This window comes from Bactrocera dorsalis, chromosome 3 (assembly GCF_023373825.1).
Source record: "Bactrocera dorsalis isolate Fly_Bdor chromosome 3, ASM2337382v1, whole genome shotgun sequence".
NCBI lineage: Eukaryota > Metazoa > Arthropoda > Insecta > Diptera > Tephritidae > Bactrocera > Bactrocera dorsalis.
In genome coordinates, this window is record NC_064305.1 from 39,503,554 (window position 1) to 39,526,166 (window position 22,613).

General features: G+C 38.3%; 1 protein-coding gene across 1 annotated transcript in view; it reads left to right on the forward strand.

Moving 5' to 3' along the window:
• The first annotated feature begins 92 nt into the window (after nucleotides 1–92).
• Nucleotides 93–22,613, forward strand: part of LOC105231523 (uncharacterized) — a 63,450-nt gene continuing 40,929 nt past the window's right edge. The window contains exons 1-2 of the mRNA XM_049452129.1: nucleotides 93–649; nucleotides 721–1,063. The gene's annotated coding sequence lies outside the window, so the exon portion shown is untranslated. The remainder of the gene's footprint in view (nucleotides 650–720; nucleotides 1,064–22,613) is intronic.

The following is a 22,613-nucleotide window of genomic DNA, read 5'->3' on the forward strand; positions in this document are numbered from 1 at the left end:
TAGAAAACTTGAAATGTTACACTGATCTGTTCTATCACGAGAGAAATGTTTTCTTATGTTTTTAAAATAAGAAGTTCACAATTTGATTTTAGAATAACGGTTTAAAATAATGATAAATTCATTTAGTAAAACGATTTTTTTCTTAAGAATATATTTGAACATTAATATATTTGAAGCTTAAAGAACAATAAGTTTTTTGACTCAAATAAAAAGTGATTTGGCGGTGAGTTCTCAGCAGAAAGTCATCGTATTTGGTGAAAGATTGTTATCAAACACAAGAAGAGCTTGCAAAATATTTGTGAGTCACTCAAGTAACCATTTCAAAACAGCAAAAATTTGATTTTAGACACGAGGCAACAAATTTCCATCTTGAAAACGCTTAGACTTATGTTGCATCAGCAAAACAGAGAATCAAAATTTTGCTTGTTTCATTAATCGAACCTGCGCAGTTCTTTTGGGATCGTTAATTGCTATAAAGGAATTTCTTTAATTGGTCAAAATTCTGGCCTCGTTTACTTTTAAGACTGAAGATTGGGGGAATATTTCTACTACTGCAATCTAAAACCACGGCGATCCGATATTCATATCGTCTGATTTATCTTTTTAGCCTAGTAGTGGAGACACTTAAAGCCTCACTCACCACTTGAGTGTAAGTGATAATTAACATGGCTTCCAACAAGTGTACAACACTAATAGCGTTTTCTTTTCTCCACTAAAAAGTTGCCTAAATCAGCGACGGATTCAGAGGGGGAAATGGGGGAAATTTCGATCGATCTGGCAAAGGCATCAAATGTGATAGATACCCTTCTTGTAATGTTCCGAAATCGAAGACAAAAAGCTGAGGAACATTTACGATACGGCAGAAATAAAACTTGACGAAGAAAAACTAAGAGTCTGCGGCCGACAAACAAAACGCGAAAATTTCTGCGTGAGAACTTGCGAATAATACTACAGGGTCCCAGTGTACATTCCTCTGTTGGATACAATCGGTGAAGATTTGAAGACGCGCTTTTCTAGAGAAGTATTGGATGGATTTCAACTGAGTTTGTTGCTCCCAAAAAAGGTATGTGCTTTGAAAACCAAAGAAAAGGAAAATCTTATTGACTGCTTGATAGATAGATTCAAAGGACAACGTCATGCGACGTTTGAAGCTCAATTTTGAACTTTATTACTGGCAGTGCCATTGGGCAGAAGCAAAAGTCAAAAAACAAGGTTGAAGATCTGCGATGTATGTAGACCTATACCCCATAATTCATAGTTTCCTCCGCTTCGCCGCATGAAAAAAGTTAGATTGGTCGACCTAGTGTTGCTACTACAGAATAAGTTCTCGAAATATTCTCAAAACTTGTTATAAAGGGTGATTTTTTAAGAGCTTGATAACTTTTTTTAAAAAAAAAAACGCATAAAATTTGCAAAATCTCATCGGTTCTTTATTTGAAACGTTAGATTGGTTCATGACATTTACTTTTTGAAGATAATTTCATTTAAATGTTGACCGCGGCTGCGTCTTAGGTGGTCCATTCGGAAAGTCCAATTTTGGGCAACTTTTTCGAGCATTTCGGCCGGAATAGCCCGAATTTCTTCGGAAATGTTGTCTTCCAAAGCTGGAATAGTTGCTGGCTTATTTCTGTAGACTTTAGACTTGACGTAGCCCCACAAAAAAATAGTCTAAAGGCGTTAAATCGCATGATCTTGGTGGCCAACTTACGGGTCCATTTCTTGAGATGAATTGTTGTCCGAAGTTTTCCCTCAAAATGGCCATAGAATCGCGAGCTGTGTGGCATGTAGCGCCATCTTGTTGAAACCACATGTCAACCAAGTTCAGTTCTTCCATTTTTGGCAACAAAAAGTTTGTTAGCATCGAACGATAGCGATCGCCATTCACCGTAACGTTGCGTCCAACAGCATCTTTCCCCCCATACGGTCCAATGATTCCACCAGCGTACAAACCACACCAAACAGTGCATTTTTCGGGATGCATGGGCAGTTCTTGAACGGCTTCTGGTTGCTCTTCACCCCAAATGCGGCAATTTTGCTTATTTACGTAGCCATTCAACCAGAAATGAGCCTCATCGCTGAACAAAATTTGTCGATAAAAAAGCGCGAAACACATTTCGAACCGAACACTGATTTTGGTAATAAAATTCAATGATTTGCAAGCGTTGCTCGTTAGTAAGTCTATTCATGATGAAATGTCAAAGCATACTGAGCAACTTTCTCTTTGACACCATGTCTGAAATCCCACGTGATCTGTCAAATACTAATGCATGAAAATCCTAACCTCAAAAAATCACCCGTTAGTAAGATTAGAAGGTCGATATGAAGTTTTTCCACCATGACATTAAACTATAAAGACACTATATTTAATATAATAATATTCATGTTTCAAGTAAATGTTCACCGCTCTGCTCAATATACGGCAACATTGTACTTATGTACGTTCCATTACACCCTACAAAAAGTTCAATTCCTTAAATTATAAAAGAACAAAAAATGGCGCCTACATATTTTAAATCAGATGATCCATTGTTTTCGTTCATAATTAGCGGCCCGTGCCAATATAACTAAGCATTAAGCGGCATTAATGCACAAACAAAGTAAGAATGCTCCTCCCCAAGCTATTTTGTGAGAATGTTTTTGTAGATTTGCCAGATAGCTTGCATCGAAAACCAGCTCAGTATAATCTTGTTAAAAATATAAGAATTTATAGGTAACTACATATACATATATATACATTTTTGATTGTAGGCTCGTGTATGTACCACATACATTGTGTTGACTCCTACATGCATAAGCCAGTCTTGTCTCACCACCTTAATATGCTAATTGCAATGCCTGAAGCATATACATACATATGTATGTACATATGTACGTAAAGTTTTATTAACATTTTTCTAAAAGTACAATGCCTTACACATACTACCATACATATGAATGAGCGCATCTATTGCAACATACGGACTGCAATTTTCACAAAATATGTACAAACATTTCAATCTACAACTATTTACTCAAATGCATTTGCATCTTATAGCAATGTCGTTATGCTGATTTTACGCGCAATTATGTCGATTCGACGTTACCATAATGATCTTTTTCTGGCGAGACGTTACTATTTTTATATATGTAAATATAGGAATTCGTGTTATAAAAATACTAGTAGGTCTTTAAAGACGCTTGGCCAACAAATATTGTTGATTAAGCTTCATAATTTGCATTAGGTAAAAGTTATACATACTTACATATTGATAAATACACAATCGTTTGGAAGTTAGGAAATAACTTAACTCATATGAATTAAAATTGAAAAACCTTAGCTTTAAAATATTAAGTAAGGTTTAAGAATGTAACCAAACATTTTATAATGTTTAATACCCTCTCCACTCACCATATAAAGGTTATGTTGAAAACTACTAAAATTGCGATAACCGCATGGGCGATGGGAGCGCCGGTCCCCTTTAGAAGGTATCATATAAGTATCTCAGTGACTATTGACATTGCAATGAAATCCTTGATTACGCCCAAACTTAGCTTTTGCTTACTTGCTTAATATAAAGTTTTGCAACAGCTGAATATATTTCCCCGGTTTAGTTCCTTTTAAATTTCGAGAATATAAAATGTTCGGTTACAAACGAACCGATGTTGATTTTAAGTCCTGTTTCTGCAGCTCTAACAGCTAGAAATGTACGATATTTATAAGACTGTTATCTGTTATACCGCATAATGCAAAGCTCCTGTTCAGCACGTAATACCATGTTCAGACCGACACTTAATCACACGATTTCGGCTGTTGAGTGGATTATCCCACTAATCTTATAAATTTATAAAGATTTCGCCATAGAAAATTGACAGTTCCAAATCACTTCATTGAAATGATTTGAAACTGATCCAGGCTAAATCTCTCTGTGCGACTCCGATTTTGCGCCATCTACTTGTCAGTATTGGAAATCTGTTAGATTATCACAGCTGATTTAGACACTACAAAGGGAAAAAATGTAAACAAACAAATTTTTTTAAAGCAATGAATCTAATTTCACCTGAAAATCATCTTAACAAATGAAGAAATGCATCCATTATTATAGGCAAAATATTTAAAAAAGACGGCTTCTATTTCAAAATACTAATATATTAAGCGATGTGAATTCTTGAATGACAATAACAGCTGTTTTTTGATCTTTCTGCCGGCAGTGAGAACGGGCTGATTAGTGAATGTAATTAAATGTAATCTAATCCCTTTAAATTTTCGGTCTGAACATGGTATAAGATTATTACCAAATCTAATACCGTTGCTTGTAATATTTTCATGCGTTAAATGTCAACTAGTGTCTGAGCGCAGCTGTACTTCGAATTATTTGATTCATTTTAGCATTTTTCTTGATCTGCTTATAGCATTGACAGACGGCAGCGTTAAGGGGACTTACTGTCCCCTCCCCCCCCTTTTTTCAAATTTTTTTTTGCCTTTTCTATTCTCTTATACCCTTAGAAATAATGTAGAAACCCACTTTACCATTGGAAGGTTTCAAGCTCAAAGCTAAAAAATAATAATACCGCTCGACGGTCGGAGCGCTCGGAGTGCATACCTCAAACTTTAAATGCGTTTTTCTCAAAACACACTTTTTTAAACTGGTGGACATGATTCCGGTCAACTACTCAACCGATTTGCTTAATTTTGTTTTTAAATGTTCACAACACGCCTGGCTATCGTCCCTATATTTTTTATAATTTATTGATAAAGTTATGACAAAATTTATGTAAAAATTACTTAATAATAATAATAATTACTTTTTTATTTATCAACATTTTTCATGATTCCAGTAGGGACAATAACCATTCATGTATTTTTTAAGAATAAATAGGGTTTTTGTGTTTCAGATGATCCAAACATGAAGTGAAAAAACCCATCTCATTCACCCGGCCATTTCTTTGACAGATGTCCTCAAAAATGCCGAAATATTTGTTTATACACTCCACGATATACCTCATGATATGTGAAAAACGTTCTATTGTGGAATAAAAATTTCTAAGAGAAAATTTCAAAAAACATTCTAGATTACCTTACTGACCCCTTAATTCAGGAGTTAGTGAAGATAACTCCGTTGGTAACTCCCACTTAATTCTCAAAATTTTAGAGAGTTAGCTGCATTTTCGTTGTTTAAAATGACAACTTTTAATCTATTGTGAATGAAAAACAAGCGGCACCTACAGCTGCTTTTCAAATTTTCAATAACAAAACAAAAAGTTTTACGTGTTGATATGTTTTTGTAATGAAAAATGGTTTTGTAGAAATTGGTCAGATAACAACCGCAATGTTTATCTTCTATCCAATTTCATTGAAAATAATGTTAAAATGACAATCAGCTGTTTATGAGAGTTTCAAACTCGCATAGCTGCCGTCTGTCACCTACAAATTTGGATCTGATTAAGTACGCAGTTAATCCGAACTAATGGTGCCGTCTGCCAAGGCTTTAAGGCTAGTTCTCTAGTAACCAGTTACTACAGAATATTATAGTTTTGGTCACCTAACGGTTGTACGTATTACATAAAACTAAGCGAGATAGCGTCCGACCGCTAGCTTTAACTTGAGTAAAAATTTAGATACCTTGATGAAAAAAATAACGAGTTCGTGGCCCCGGCCTCTGACAAGTTTAATGTATATATGTATCTACTAAACCACTTAAGCTACAACAAACCAAATTTGCTGAGTACAAATCTTATATCAACTTCTACCGAAAGTGGGAAAATGGATGGAATCTGAGGATAACCCCGCTCCCTTCCCATATAACGGTACTGTTAAAAACTACTAAGAGCGCGAAAATCAATAAATAAATATACAAGGGACATTAAATTTTACCACCGAGATGGTATGAGAGAGCTTTATGGGACCCGATGTGAAAATTGGACGATGACCGTGGCACCGCCCACTTTTTGGTGAAATCCCATAAGTTATGAAATTCTTACTGGACAATCGATAAAGATAGCAGATTCTAACGCACCAGTCGACATATAGATGGCGCCACCATGGGGCGCTAGATTCAAAAATTACTGTTTACTTTGGAACGCACCTTGTATATGTACAATAGCCTAAGCTGAAGAGGGAAGTGGGACGCATTTACAGACAAGCTGGCTGACAGGGGAAATGCTCGCAAATTTTACGAAAAGATGCTGCAAGACCGAAGCATACTCTTGCAGAACCCCCAAAGGTGATCTACTAACCAATACCCAGAGCATACTAAAATTATGGAGGAAACACTTCCCCAGCCTGCTAAATGGCAGTGAAGGCATAACATCATAAGATGGCGAACGCGATTCCCCCAATCGATGATAATGGAACAGACGTTCCATTGCCCGATCATGAAGAACTTCGAATAGCAATTACCCATATGAAGAAGAACAAAGCGGCGGGGACCGGTGGATTGCCGGCCGAGCTAATCAAACACATCGGCGAAGAACTGATAAGGAGCTTGCATCAGATTCTTTGCATAATATGGTCCGACGATTGGAATTTAAATGTGCTCTGCCAAATCCACAAAAAGGGAGACCTTACAATCTGCACCAACTACCGTGGGATAAGTCTCCTCAACATCGCATATAAGGTTCTATCGAACGTATTTTGTGAAAGATTAAAGCCCACCGTCATCAAACTGATTAGACCTTATCGGTGTGGCTTTAGACCTAGAAAATCAACAACTGACCAGATATTCACCATGAGCCAAATCTTGGAAAAGACTCGTAACTTTTCATGATCGACACACCATCTATTCGTCGATTTTTAAGCTGGTTTTGAAAGCACGAAAGGAGCTGCCTCTATGCCGCTATGTCTGAATTTGGTATCCCCGCAAAACTAATACGGCTGTGTAAACTGACGTTGAGCAATACCAAAAGCTCCGTCAGGATCGGGAAGGTCCTCTCCGAGCCGTTCACACAAGGCGACTCTCTTTCGTGCGACCTCTTCAATCTACTCTTGGAGAAAATAATTCGCGCTTCAAGACTAAATAGAGACGATACCATCTTCTATAAGAGTGTACAGCTGTAGGCGTACGCCGATGATATTGATATCATTGGCCTTAACAACCGCGCCGTTAGTTCTGATTTCTTCAGAATGGATAAAAAGCGAAGCAAATGGGTCTGGTAGTGCACGAGGCCAAAACGAAATATCTCCTGTCATCAAACAAACAGTCGTCGCACTCACTTCGAAGTCGTAGATAATTTCTTCTATCTTGGAAACAGTATTAACACCAACAACAATGTCAATCTCGAAATGCAGAATAACTATTGAAAGCGGGTGCTACTTCGGACTGAGTAAGCAATTGAGAAGTAAAGTCGTCTCTCGACGAACAAAAACCAAACTATATAAGTCCCTCATTATTCCCGTCCTGCTATATGGTGCAGAGGCTTGGACGATGACAACAACCGATGAGTCGACGTTACGAGTTTTCGAGAGAAAGGTTCGGCGAAAGATTTATGATCCTTTGGGCGTTGGCCAGGGCGAATATCGCATTGCTGTGGACTATGAGCTGTATGACATTTACAGATATACGACGACATTGGAAGCTCGAAATATACAGTGACCCATTTTGAAATTTAACTAAACATTTTTCTTTGCATTGATTTTTTTCTTTTCACATAGACTCATTTTAACCCATAAATTCGAAAGTGTTGTTTTTGATTCACGCTAATGTACATATGTACATACATATATGTATGCTACATATTTTGAATGAGTTTGCTATTTGCAACAAAAGAGGGGATCATTGGAACAGGTAGTGTTAACTTTTTTAAAACTTGCATTGAACAATGCTCTCGTTAAATTAGTTGAATAAATACGTTTGAACAAAAGTGTGTACGTAAATAATGTTATTGTTATGGTTTATTAAATTGACAAATATTGTTTTTGGGGCATCTATTTTCAAGCCTTTCATTATCGTGGGATCTATGTCACAACGCATTTGTTCCAGATCAGTACGGAAAAGAAAATCACGGTACAATGGACGTGAATAAGACTTTGCAGTCTTACGATTAAATTTTTTAGTAAATTTAATACTTTCGTAATGTTTTCGAAATGTGATATAAAACGGACCTTATTTGACAAAGGTGGGGAAATACTTTGAGCTCTTGTAAAACTTTATACTAAGCAAGTATGGAAGGGCACAGTTGGGGAGTAACAGAACATTTTATGTTATAATGCCGCAATTTGCAAATTAAGAGATCTCACAGATTGATCAATCAATATACTTATAAGGTAAGTGAAGCAACTGATTGAAATTTCATATATCGGGATTAGAAGAGGTATTTACCTTCTAGTTATAAAATGAAATACATTGAGGACAAAATTGGTGAAAAGTTTTATTCTCATAACTTAACTGATGTTTGATTTCTAACTATACTGTAAAGTGAATGAATCGGATGGAATTTAAAAATTTTGTATATTGGAAATAGCCGCGGTTGTTATCGGATTTCGTCCCTTTTCGAAGTGTATAATACTTATATGCAATGTTTGGGTAACCTCATGCACCATTTACACCGGCTCCTATTTACCGACTTGATGGTGGCGTATTTATTCAGTGAGTTATCGCAGTTTCAGTAGTCAACATAATCGTTATATGAAGTGTAAGTGTTATTGTATTCTGCTTTTACTACGGTTCTGGTTTATTCGGTTTATAAAGAAATGGCAAAAATACTTCCTTTTAGCAAGTTTGATTGATTTACTTTAGTGGATTTGAAGATAACAGGTAATTCAAAAAGTTTTGTCATTCGATAAGAAAGGGCGTTGCTACATACTAGCTCAATTTTTTTTTTGTTTTGTTGGTACATTCTTCATATGAACATATGTGAAGTTTCATTTCAATCTGTCAATTCATTCTTTGTTTACAAGCCATATATTGTCTCCGTATCATAGCATTTTTTTACAATGGAAAAAATTTAATATCGTACAGTGAAAAAATTCTTATTTTTGGAACGTGTAACACCGAAAGAAATTCACGAACGAATGTTAAAAGTGTATAAAGATCGCTCACCTACAATTAGAACAGTAGAAAGATGAGTTGCCAAAAAGCGGTCCAACAACAGAAATCATACCCAAAATACAGGATCTGATTTTGAAAGATCGTCTATTGATTAAGAGAGATTAAGTAGAGGCTCTACACATCTCATTAGGCAGTATGGGCCATATTTAAGTGAAATTTTGGGTTTTAGAAAGCTGTGTGCACAATGGCTGCCGCATTCGCTAACAATGGAATAAAAATAATTTCTAATGCGATTTTCTCAGCAAACATTTGGAGCGTCATTACAATGGATGAGACTTGGGTCTATCACCATGATCCTTAATCAAAACAAGAGGCTAAAGAGTGGTGTGAATTTGGTTGTTCGGCTTCGAAATGAGTAAGTGTCCGGAAATTGGTCAAGAAGGTTATTGCATCAGCTTTTTGGGATGCAAGAGAATTTTCTTTGTGAATTACTTGCAAACTGGTAAACAATTCACTTTGAATATTATTGCAACCTTTTGGACCAGTTTAAGGAAAAAAATCGCGAAAAAACCCGGTTCGCAGAAGAAAAAAAACTTTTTTCATCAGGACAATGCACCGTGTCACAAGAGCATATTGAGAATGGCTAAAATCCATGAATTAAAGTTCCAATTGTTCAAGCATTACATATTCACCAGATTTGTTCCCAGCGACTTCCATTTGTTTCCAGAACTCAAAAAATGTATGCGTGGCAAGCATTTTTAATCAAATGACATATCTTATTTAGTAGATTTATATAATACTTTCGCAAATGATGTTTAATATAACGTTTTTCAAATACCTAAAAATATTTCCGGCATCCTTCCTATTTTGAAAATCGCAAGAATATATTGAGTGCACTCAAACTTAGACCTTCCTTACTTTATTCACTATAATAGCCAAAAAGGCAATAAACAGTAATGCATATTTTTGTGATTTAAAATATTTCTAGGACTAGTTCACGTACATATATACTGACGGATGGATACGCTGATAACAAACATATGTATGTATGTTACTCTGTCTGTCAATTCGATTCATGTACACGAATCGAAGCGTTTGTCTTCAAATCAGCGATAGAGAACAACTTTGAATCACCAGCGATCAGCTTATACATGATTTGCTTATGAACGTTAGCATTAGCAGAAAATACCCGATAACGATTCATACTCATATTTCGGTTTCATCCCCTATACACTGATTTACTGGTGCACTTCTGCTCTATATATACGTTATATCTTAATATATACAAATCACGTGTCACGTTGTTTGTTTGCGATGGACTCCTAAACTACTGAACCGATTTTAGTGAAATTTTTAACACTGTGTGCAGTTTGGTCCAACTTGAAAGATAGGATAGTTTATAAATCTCCTTATAGTCGCATTATTTATTTATTGCAAATTATTTGTTTATTATTAGCAAATAGCTATCCACCAGTTGGTGGCGCTAACAGCGGTATTGAGTGCGGTATGTTACAGTAGATGGCGCTACAAACATTAAAAACATTAAATGAAATTGCGTTGTTGAGGTTTATATTATTTGTGGTAAAGTTATACGAGTCTATGACTTCCAAAAAAAAAAATAAAAATTGGGCGGGGCGAAGTTCGCCGGGTCAGCTAGTACTATATATATAATAGAAATTTCTTCGTGTACATACATACAACAAATGTACGAGGTGTGTTCAAAAAGTATCGCGAATCGTAACTGACAGTTTTCTTCGATTGCAGGGGCGTGGTGCATCATGAGTTCTTGTCACAGGGAAGAACGGTCAATAAGGAATATTACCTGCAAGTTATGCGCAATTTGCGCGAAGCAATCCGCCAGAAACGTCCGGATTTGTGGAAGAACAAAAATTGGCTTTTGCACCACGATAACGCCCCTGCTCACACATCGTTGCTTGTGCGCGACTTTTTGGCCAAAAACAACACACTAATGATGCCGCAGCCACCGTATTCCCCAGATCTGGCCTTCTTGTTCCCTAAACTGAAGAGGCCCATGAAGGGACGATGTTACGCTTCTCTTGACGAGATAAAGACGGAGCTGAAGAAGACAAAAAAAATTATTTTTTGAAGTGCTTCGAAGATTGGAAAAACCGTTGGCACAAGTGTATAATATGTATTTCATGGGGATTACTTTGAAGGGGACAAAATAGATATTCATGAATAAATAAATAATTTTTGAAAAAAACACAAAATTCGCGTTACTTTTTCAACACACCTCGTATGTCTATATGTACATAGGTGTTAAATAATTAATTTACCAGCGGGCAGTAGCGTAACTAGCCTACGTTGCGCCTGGTGCGGATGATGAATTTTTCGCCTTTCATAGATTGTGCGCCGCGGGCCCCCGTCATTCAAAAATCATACCAAAGATAAAAAAATTTTAAGGTATTTTTACTTTATAACGCGCGCAGTTACCATTTTTTTGAAACCTTTGTCACAAAAAAAAATATTTTACGTTTTTAAAACAAAGAGAAACATTTTTAAAATGATTGTTAATTAAAAAAAATTAACTACGTAACAATACCTATAGATCTAAAAAGTAACATCTTATACACTACATTTTTGGTGAAATAGGAACTCTTAAAACAAGGAATTAAGCCAGTGAACACTTAAGCTACCTACGAACTAAAACTAATTTATAAAATAATTTTGCGAGATTTGCGAGATGGCAACTCATCAATGAGTAAATCGAAATTCAATTGTTTCGCAATAGAATTTTCAATTGATAAAATTCCTAACCCACTGAGCCTTTGTTGGCCCATTGACGATCTTAAATATGTTTTTTATCAGTTTTAGCTTACTGAAAGCTCTTTCGCAAAATGCGACTGTTACAGGAAGGGTAAGGAAAATCCTGAGAGCTGCATCTACGTTTGGAAAAGTATCTGCTAAAGAGAATTCGTGAAGTTTTTGCAGCGTGTCTTGAAGGGTCTCCGATTCGCTTTCAGAAAATAATACATCTGATTGAAATTTCAGTGATTCTAATTCGCCTAAAAATTCTAATGCATTTATATCGCGTTCGTATTCATTTGCTAAATCTCTGGCATGCTTTTTTAGGGTTTCGACGTCACTGTGTTTCAAGTTAGCAATTGATAAAAAATTAAAATCCTTTGCAATTGTATTCATTTTTTCGAACCTCCATTTTAGATCGACTAATAATGAATCTATCGCCTGAAATATTTGTGTCCTAAATTTTTCTTTGCTGTTTAAATTATACCCTTCAACAGTGCTCTCGTCCAGATCTTGCTGTTTAATTCGACTTTTTCTTTTTTCCGGAAAGTGGTAGTCAATATCTATTTCTTGTGCCAGATCTTGGGCATCATTGAAATATTTTTCAACAGATTCATTTCGTATTTCTTGGACCTGTTTTGTTAAACCTTCAATTATTTTTGAAGTAGTATCCAGTGTAATATCCTTGCTTTGGAGGGTTTTATTTATTCGATCTATAGCAGTTAAAATTCTGGACCAAATTTGCAAGAAACAAAGAAACTTGAAATCAATGCTGTTGATCAAACTTTGTGCACCAGAGATAGTCTCTGCGTTAAAATTGTTAGACGTCAATGTATGTAGAGCACCCATTACTCCTTTAAGCTGGTGATATAAAGCATTTACCGCTTTGGCTTTGGAAAACCACATAGTATCCGCATGACATTTTAAAGTTATTTGAATCCAATAAAATATTCCAACGTATTGTTGATCCAGAAAAAAAAAGTAAATATTCTCTGAACGGCCCCAAAAAAAGTTATTATGTCCGGTGTAACGCTGGCAGCATGTACTCCTGCCAAGTTTAGACTATGTACTGCACATGGCACAAATCGAGCATATTTATTAATTTCTTTAATTTTTGCTTGTACGCCGTTATATTTCCCGCTCATATTGCTACCGTTATCATAGCCTTGTCCTCGAATATTGGATATATCTAATACATCCGCTCCTATCTTTTCCAGAATTTCTTTTGATAAACCTTCGCCGGTTTTCTGGTATGAATGTATAAAATCAATAAATCGTTCTTCAATAGTAACTACTCCTTTGGTAATTTTTACATATTTTATAATTTGAGACATCTACTCGTTATGTGCAAGGTCCGGAGTGCAGTCAAAAAGAATTGAATAATATTTGGCTGCTTTTACTTCCGCAATAATATGTTTTTTAACAGCACCACTCATTAAACTAATAATTTCATTCTGTATCAGCGGAGAAATATATGATAACTGTCCCTGTTTGTGTGTTTCTATGTGATATTTTAACTCTGGATCGTATTTGGAAATCATATTAAGAGCACTTAAAAAAACTCCTGAACCGGACTCTCCCAATTTTTCATTGTGTCCCCTCAATGCTAAATTGTTTTCAGCGCAAAAAAGAACAATACTAATATGTATATTTAAAATACGTCTCCACTTCATTTTTTCCCGTTGTATAGCTGTTTGGAGTGCATTATCTATGGAAGAGGGAGATTTAATGCTCTTTTCTAATGTTTTCCACCGTATCACATTTTGTAAATGGCGCGATGAATGTTCGTGATCTGGAATTCTAGGACTTAAATGACGCCAGTTGGTAAATCCTTTTTCTGGATTAGCTATAGGCGGTGTATTTGGATTTGTTGAAAGATTTTCATTAAAAAGAATGCACGGAAAACAACATACCGCTTGCCTTTTGCCACTATAAATTATCCAGGTCCTCTCCGTATATAGTCCATTGGGTAATTTTCTTTTAAACCAGTCTTGAGGAAACGTCCTTTTGGCAGTATCATTGGAGGTCATATCGGTCATATCCGTAGAAGAAGAATCAAAATGTTTACCCTGATCAGGGCCCTGTTCGACCAAAAAACATCGAATTTGATCTGTGATTGGGTACCAAGTAACAGGATCATTTCTATCGACGGTGACGGCTGTATTGGCAACTACGGTATCTAGATCCATAGCATCTTGAACATCGGGCTCATCATTTCCATGGGAAGTATTTGAGGCTTCATTGTCGTCATCTTGAACAATCGGATTATTTCGGATATCATCCAGACATAGATTAAATGTTTCCGATACTTCCTGCGACGTAGATGGAATATTTGTATAGTCAGTATCTGTTTTCTCTTCGCTATTAGATGTCAGATGGTGACTAGTTTTAGTCCATTTAAGTAATGTGTCGGCCATTTTTTTACTATTGGCTTCTTTTATTCTTTTTCGTTTCCGAAACTTCGCGCCAGATGGTCTTTTTGATGACAGTTTTGACAAAACCTTGGTTCTTAAATCTAAAACAAAACAATAAAATCCCTGCATTTCTGATGGTGAACTTAGATTTGAAGATTGGTATTGTATATTATAGCACCGCGAGTGCGGCCAAAAAGAGTGACATTTTTTTTTATTCTGCGCGTGGAAAAACGTAAAAAACCGTCTTCGTATTTATTTATAATAAAGCAAGAACGCATTTTTTTACCTACTTTGCACCGCATAAAAGTAAACTAACTACCTTATATTCGGAATTAAAAAAAATTAGGGATGTCTGACTTCGGTAAAATATATATTTCAACAAAAATGTTACCGTCAAATAATAAAAGTTGTATTGAAGTTCCACGCAAATAACAGTAACTTAACGATAAACGTTTTCTTAATAAATCTGTGAAATCGGCTATTAACCTGTTAACTAAACGCGAACAATGTAAAAATTCGCCCTTTTTTAATGCGAATTTAGATAAGTTTTATTAATTTAATAATACTTATTTCTATTAAAAGTAAGAAACAATGATGTAGTACTTACCAACTTACATAGAGCTTGTATTTTGTAATTTTCAACTAAATTTAACAAATTTAACTTCCAAACACTAACCCGTCTGATTCTGATTCCACAAATAAAAAAGGCTTTTAACGTGATGTTTTAAAGCTAATCAGACAATAACTCCCAGTGAGCTCTGTTGTGGCTATACTAGCGTTTAAATGTGTTAAAAAAAATTGATAATAAATTTGTACTTCAACTTTAGTTGCGAAAAGCGAACCGATTGTTGTTTGTTTTCAAAGTGAAATATATTTTTGTCAATTGACAAATTGACAGAGTATTTTGCCACTGGAAAACGCCTATAAAATTAGGGATGTGCGATCTAGATCGATATTTTAATATTTTATGTAGTGTTCGGTGTTCGATGATATCGATTTTAAATTATGTTGAGTTTATGTTGCAAAATAAAAGAAATATTTCCTTGTGATTGCGCCCCTCCAGGGCTGCGCCCTGGTGCGGGGGCACCACCCTAGTTACGCCATTGCCAGCGGGTAGAGTTCTCACTATTTTATTGAGATGTGTACCATCAGCACTGAGTTACAATCAGAGAAGAACTTCTTACATACATGTCCTCCGGTATTTATAGGAGTTCAAAGGAATTTAAAATACCGTAACTTCGAAATATTAACAAACCAAGATAATAACAAACAGAAATGTATGATAAAAGAGAGATGAGAAATAGGAAGCTTAGATAAAATTGTCAGATCTAACATTATTAGAAAATAAACTTAAAACTAACGTAAATAATCCTAAACATCCTGCTCGGTCGAGCCGGTCGACTTCTCAAGCAACAGACATAGTTTCTGGACGGCTCGTTTCATGTATCCTCCTCGTGACATTGCGGACCACTCCATCAGCTCCGCGTTGTACTGTTGTCACTCAACCAAGACACCAGTGGGTTGGAGGCAGGTTCTCTTGTTTGACGAGGACGATATCATCCGCCCTTATATTCCTCATGCGCCGAAGCCATTTGTTTCGTCTCTGCAGAATGGTTAGATACTCCTCACACCATCGCTTCCAAAATCCTTCTTGTATTTGACGTATCCATTGCCATTGCTTCAGTCGATTGTTAGGGATTTGTTTGATATCTGAAGGCATCTAAAAAGGCTTGTGCCGATAGATCATCAACCACCTCAATGTGTACAGCCTTGGTGACCAAACAAACATAAAAACATAAGCGTTCGAGAGCGTTTCGTTCCGATTCGTAGTATGAATGCCCCACAGTAATCGACACCAGATGAGATGAACGGCCTAGCGGCTCTAATCCTCTGCCCGGGTAAGGAAGCCATTTGCTGCTTCAGGACTTCTCCTCTATGACGCCGACACACTACACAGTTATGGATGGAACCTTTGACTGCTTGACTGGAACTCAGAATCCAGACGGGGCGACGAAGAGTGTGCAGCATGAGTTGTGTTCCTCCATGCAGTGTAGATTCATGTACCTGATCTGGTAAAAGCTTGACCAACGGCGTCGATTTTCGGCGAAATAATAGGGAATCGTTGATCATGTCCTAGTTCGGTCTTGTGGATGCGCCCTCCAACATGTAGGATTTGGTTCTTATCTATAAAGGGATTTAAAGGCATTATTCCACTGGAAGATGCCAAACCTGAACTAGACTTCAATTGACGAATTTCATCTGCAAAATGCTCCTCTTGCTCTAAACGGATTATAGTGTATAGCGCGTCGTCCAGTTCCTGAGCACTGATAACCGGTTGGCAAAGGTGTCGACGGTTTCTTAACCAACGTAGGATAATGGCCACCGTTCCCAACAATCGATTGATATTACTGAACCGTTCAGTTAACAGAATAGCGTGCCCGTTCGGACGACGAGTATATAACGGATGTGACACGAGTGTAATCAACTTGTACGTATTTCGGTTTTCGGCGAGTAATATATCTGACTCATCCTTGCTGAGAGGAACATCACTGCTGTCCAAATAGATCATCTCTGCCTCCTTAGGTCCATGCCACCAAAGTGGATGTACTAGTAGCTCTCCAGGAATGATGCCTCTACTGGCACAATCAGCTAGGTTATGAGCAGAACGAATGTGATGCCATCGCGTGGGGGATGCCAGCTCCTGTATTCTACGAACACGATTTGATAAAAATGGTTTTAATGTTGTTGGATCCTTTCTCAACCAACATAATACGACAGCTGAATCCGACCATAGATAGTAGGGAACGTCAACTAATCCCAAAGAATCCCGCACGTTCTGGAATGTGTCAGTAAGAATTAGCGCTGCCGTAAGTTCTAGGCGTGGGATGGTAGCAGCTTTAAGTGGTGCTACCCTGGTACGTGCCGTCAGAAGAGTGAAACGTACAGAACCGTCTGTGTGCAACGTCTTCGCATAAATCACCGCTGCATACGCGTGTGAGCTAGCATCGCAAAACCCGTGAAATGATGTTTCAACCCGTGGAATCATGCCCATCCACCGCTCTATTCGTATTAGATTAAGCTTTGGAAGCTGTGCCCGATACTTCAGCCATTCGCGGCAAAGATCGTCGCGGCAAAGATCGTCAGGTAATGGTGAGTCCCAAAATAGACCGGCAGACCACAGTCTGTTAATGAATATTTTCCCAGTTACGATAAAAGGCGCTAACAATCCAGTAGGATCAAAGGGTCGTGCCACCTCGCTGAGTACACTGATCAGACTGTGCGTCCCATCTTAAACCCAAAACGGAAGCCTCACCAGGATGGAAGATATATGTAACTAGAAAGTGACTGCTAATTAGATAAACGCATCATCACCTGACTATCGTTCGAGTTCCATTTTCTTAGGGTGAACTTTCCCGCGGATAAAACGGCGTCCACGTTTTTAGCCAGCTCCACTGCATTGATAACGCTTTCACCACTTGTCAAGAAGTCATCAACATAAAACGAAGTTAATATCGTAGTTTGAGCGCGAGCCGCTTATTTTATGTCAGGAACCACAGCGGAATTGTCACAAGCACATTGTTGTAAAGTTCGTACTGCATTGTAAGGACTGCATGCCATACCGTATGTGATAGTTTTCAGGCGATATACTCGGATATCGTCTGCAAGAGACTCACGCCATATAGTTCGTTGATAGTCGCGATGTTCAGGTCCAACCAGCACTTGGCGGAACATCTTTGTTCAGTGGTATTCCAGTGCTGGTAGGTGCCGAAGTGTTGAACACTACGCGGAACTTAGCTGTGACCGCATGATGTGGAATGTAGTAGCAATTGGTGTGATTGTAAGGTGGTTGTACTGTCTCCATGTGACCAAGTGCAGCATACTCCCTCATAAATGAAATGAAGTTTTCTCTAAGGACTGGATCCGCAACCATACCATGAAATTGCTGTAGTGCCAGTGTGTACGAGTCACCCAGTTCAGTTGCCTTTCACCGTAAGGGTAACTGTACCATATAACGGCCGTCTGGGGTACGGCTGTGAGTGGTATCGAAAATCTGCTCACACTCATTCTCTGGCAGATTATCAACCATCGCTATTTCTTCCATTTGCCAGAACTTTGACACCAGTTCCTCCAACCGGTGGTCCTCCCTGTCTAGCGAAGTGGTGAGTGTGAGCAATGATTCCTTTTGCAGAAAGGGTCACTGCTGCTGGACCAAACACCACCCATCCGAAGCGGGTACGCTGAGCAAAAGGTTCGTCTGGTCTTCCACCGGTGACTTCACCCTCTATGTGGGGGCGCCACACGTCCGCGCCAATAAGAACGTCAATAATTCCAGACGTACCAAACTAGTTGTCCGCCAAATCTATGCCTCTCAAGTATGGCCATTGGTTCATGTCAATCTTCACTGCTGGAATAGGTGAAGTAATGGACGATAAAACCAAGACGTCAATTCGCATTTCAAAATTAGATGTTGTTGATCTCAGAGTGAACGTAACGAGTATTGATGGTCGCACCTACATCTTCTACAATCAAGTCACATTTTCGTCGATATAGCTGCAAACAGTTTGCTAGACGATCCGTTATAAAGCTAACCTGTGATCCGGAATCACACAGAACGCGTGCCACTCGCTGCAACGATGCTTCTCCAAAGGCATATGCACGCGCTGTTGCTAAAAGAGTTATCGGCTTTGGATTGGCAGCGAGAGGCTTTGCTGTTGCGGCTAGTCGTGCTGTTGTGGCTGTCGGCACCTCCGCAGGTACCTCGCATACGGCTGGCATAGTTCTAAAAGCAAACGTTGACGTGCTATTGAACTTGTCTCGACATAGGATTGTGTTGTTCTTGCGACTACAATTTCGACAATTACCAGACGAACACTGACGATAGGAATGACTCAAACGTAAACAGTTGTAACAGAATTTCAATCTCTTAAGGGCTTCAAATCGTTGCTTGATACTAAGAGCCAATATTTCTGGACACTTGGCAAGCCGATCCCCTAACCCGCAATGAGCGCACAGAGCGGCATCCGTAGTAGACGCATGCGCCCTCAGTGGTAGTTGCTGACGACAAGCCATTAGTGAGACCGATGGTTCAGTAGCTAGGCTATGAGCAGGTCTTTCCAGAAACTTCAATAGATCTTCTAGCTTTGGTATCTCTGTAGTTGAGCACCTCATCACCAGTCACGTTTAGTTACCGCTGGAATCTTAGCCACCACGATTGGTACAGCCAATGCGTCCAACTAATCTATAGGGATGTCCATAACATGCAATGCACGCAGCGACTCAAGAGCCGTACTCAGTACCGACTGCGATGACTCGTGAGTAGCTGTTTTGAAGTTAAGAAAACGGGATACGTGTATTTCCGCTAGCTGCTTTTTGTTGTCATAGCGGTCCTTGAGAGCCATCCAAACCTCCTAATAGCCACCTGAATATATTCCACCAATTAAAGGAACAGTAGCCGCATTTACCGCCTGCCGAAGTTTTCCCAACTTAAAGGCTTCTGGATATGTAGAATTGTGTACCGGTGTTTCAAAGGTTTTAAGTTCCGCCATGAAACTACACAACCGCAATAACAAACAAATACAAAATAAATTTAAAAATATTTGTCCTCACAGGAGGCACCAAAATGTTAAATAATTAATTTACCAGCGGGTAGAGTTCTCACATTGCGATGTGTACCATCAGCACTGACTTACAATCAGAGAAGACCTTCTTACATACATGTCCTCCGGTATTTATAGGAGTTCAAAGGAATTTAAAATACCGTAACTTCGAAATATTAACAAACAAAGATAATAACAAACAGAAATGTATTGTTACAAAAGTAGTATTAAGTTGTATTTGTATTGCTATATGCATCCCTTATTATGAACAATAGCTGTAGGTATATGGAATAGCATTTGTCTTGTTGTAGACATCTGGCGCCGCGGCTGTCTGCTTGTCTACTTAAACAATTGCTGAGTCTGGCGCCGTATAGCATTATGTTCTGGTAATTTCCAGACGCAATATTCTAGAAGGACACGTCGGCATCAGCGAGAAGTGCGTGGCTATATAAGCCGTGCCATCGCCAACGTAATCAATCAGTGCTAAGAGTAAACTGCTATAGTGTAGACGAGTTGTGAAATAAAGAATTGTTGAATTAAATTAAACAGTTTTGGTTTTATTTGTCAATCCAGAGATACGAACCTAACAAAGTGAACTAGCAAGTAGTAAATTCGTAACAATTGGTGTCAGAATTGGGATTGTCAAATAATCCAAATTCAAGATGGTTAAATTCGGAGAATTGAGAATTCAGCAATTGAAAAAGGAACTGGAGGAGCGTAATTTGCCGATAAGCGGGCAAAAGGCGGATCTGCAGGCACGATTACGTGAAGCAATGGAAGCGGATGGAATTAATGTGGACGAGTTCGAATTTGTTGGGCCAGAAACTTCTACAAAGGTAGAAGAGAAAGTAGAAGAACAACGAACATCATCAAGTGTAGACATGAACACGTTGTTAGTGGCTATTAAGCAAATGGCAGAAAATGTAGTGCAAACAGAAAATCGTCTGGCACAGCAAATGGCAGAAAATGCAGTGCAAACAGAAAATCGTCTGGCACAGCAAATAGCTGAAAATACATCGCAGTTAAAGTCTTGCCTTACACAACAAATGACTGAAAATAATACGCAGTTAGAAAATCGTTTGGTACAACAGATTACAGAAAATAATACACAAGTGCAAGAGAAATTTTCAAAATTTGAAGACGAATTAAGCACAATAAAAAATGACGAAGAAAATTTAAGATCAGAATTTCTTCAACTGAGTAATCGTATGCGAGAACTGCAACTGCATGGCCCTGCACCATCAACAAATAATCCAAGACTGAAGGCACCCACATTCGATGGAAGTATTCCATTTCAAATTTTCAAACTTCAGTTTGAAAAGACAGCAATGGCCAATAACTGGAATGCAGCGGACAAAGTAGCGTCCTTGTTTGTATCATTGAAAGGACCGGCAGCAGAAATCCTTCAGACTATTCCAGACTGTGAACGGGACAACTATGAGGCATTAATGAGTGCGATAGAAAGACGATATGGTAGTGAGCACCGGAAACAAATATACCAGATCGAACTGCAAAATAGGGGTCAGAAGATGAACGAGTAATTGCAAGAGTTCGCAACTGAAATAGAACGACTGGCTCATTTGGCAAATGGAGATGCACCTGTGGATTACATTGAGAGGGTAAAAATTCAATGTTTCATAAATGGAATTCGTGATGTGGACACCAAACGCGCCACATATGCATTGCCAAAAAGAACGTTTGCTGAAACGGTTTCGCACGCCCTCACACAGGAAACAGCTTCCCTACTAAGTAAACCAGCACACAAAGTACAAAGGGTTGAAATAGAACAACCGGCGCTGATGGAAGAAATATTGAAGACTCTGAAGACAATTTCTGCACCGCGAGTAAATACAACAGGCAGATGTTTCAACTGTGGAAAAGCGGGTCACTTTGCCCGAAGTTGCAATATAAAAGTAAACCCATCAAAACGGAAACAACCAACAGATAACGAGAACAGAGTATCCACATCTCACAAGTCGTTAAACTAAAACGGAGCAGTTCAAAGGGGCGTGAGCTGGTTCCCACAACTATTAGCCCCGTCATCTCGATATCACAAATAGGTCGCCATGACAACAATCTTACTATCAACGGTATCGTAAATGGACGACTGTCAACGCTTACTTTGGATACTGGTGACACACATTCAATTATCCGACCGGATGTGGTAAGAGGAACGGTTGAACCATTAGTCGGTTGCAAGCTTCGAACGGCCACCAGAGAGGAAGCAGCTGTTGCGGGAAAAGTGTTTTGCGAAGTGATCCTTGGTACCCTGGTAGTTAATCACACCTTCATCGTAGCAGAAATCACGGATGAAATTATAATGGGAGCAGATTTCATGATTAATCACGGGGTTACTTTGGATTTAAACAAGCAAATGCTGTTTTGCCAGAACATGGAGATGCCTATAAACACCGGATATGTGACCAATTTTGAAAGTAAGAGGGTAATTGTTGATGATAATCAGAGTATTCCACCAAAATCTGAGGCGATTGTATGGGCTAAAGTGAATGGAGGAGGTGGGACTGAAGAATTGTGGATTGTGGAACCAACAAAAATAGATACACCCATATTGGTAGGAAGAACGCTTGTGAAAACTAGAGAAGACGCCACCATTCCGGTCAGAGTAGTGAATGAATTCAACACGCCTATAAGTCTGAAGAAAGGAGCAGTAATTGGACAGTGCCAGAATATAAGTGCAATAGCACGATGCGAACGGTCACAACAGAAGCCTACTATTGAGCCACAGCAGATAAGTCCTACACTCCTAAATAATTTGCTGAACGAACTGCATGGAAATGAAAAATTAAAAGCAGAAAAACTATTAGAAAAATACGCATCCATATTTGCAAACCAAGGAAACACAGGAAGAACCG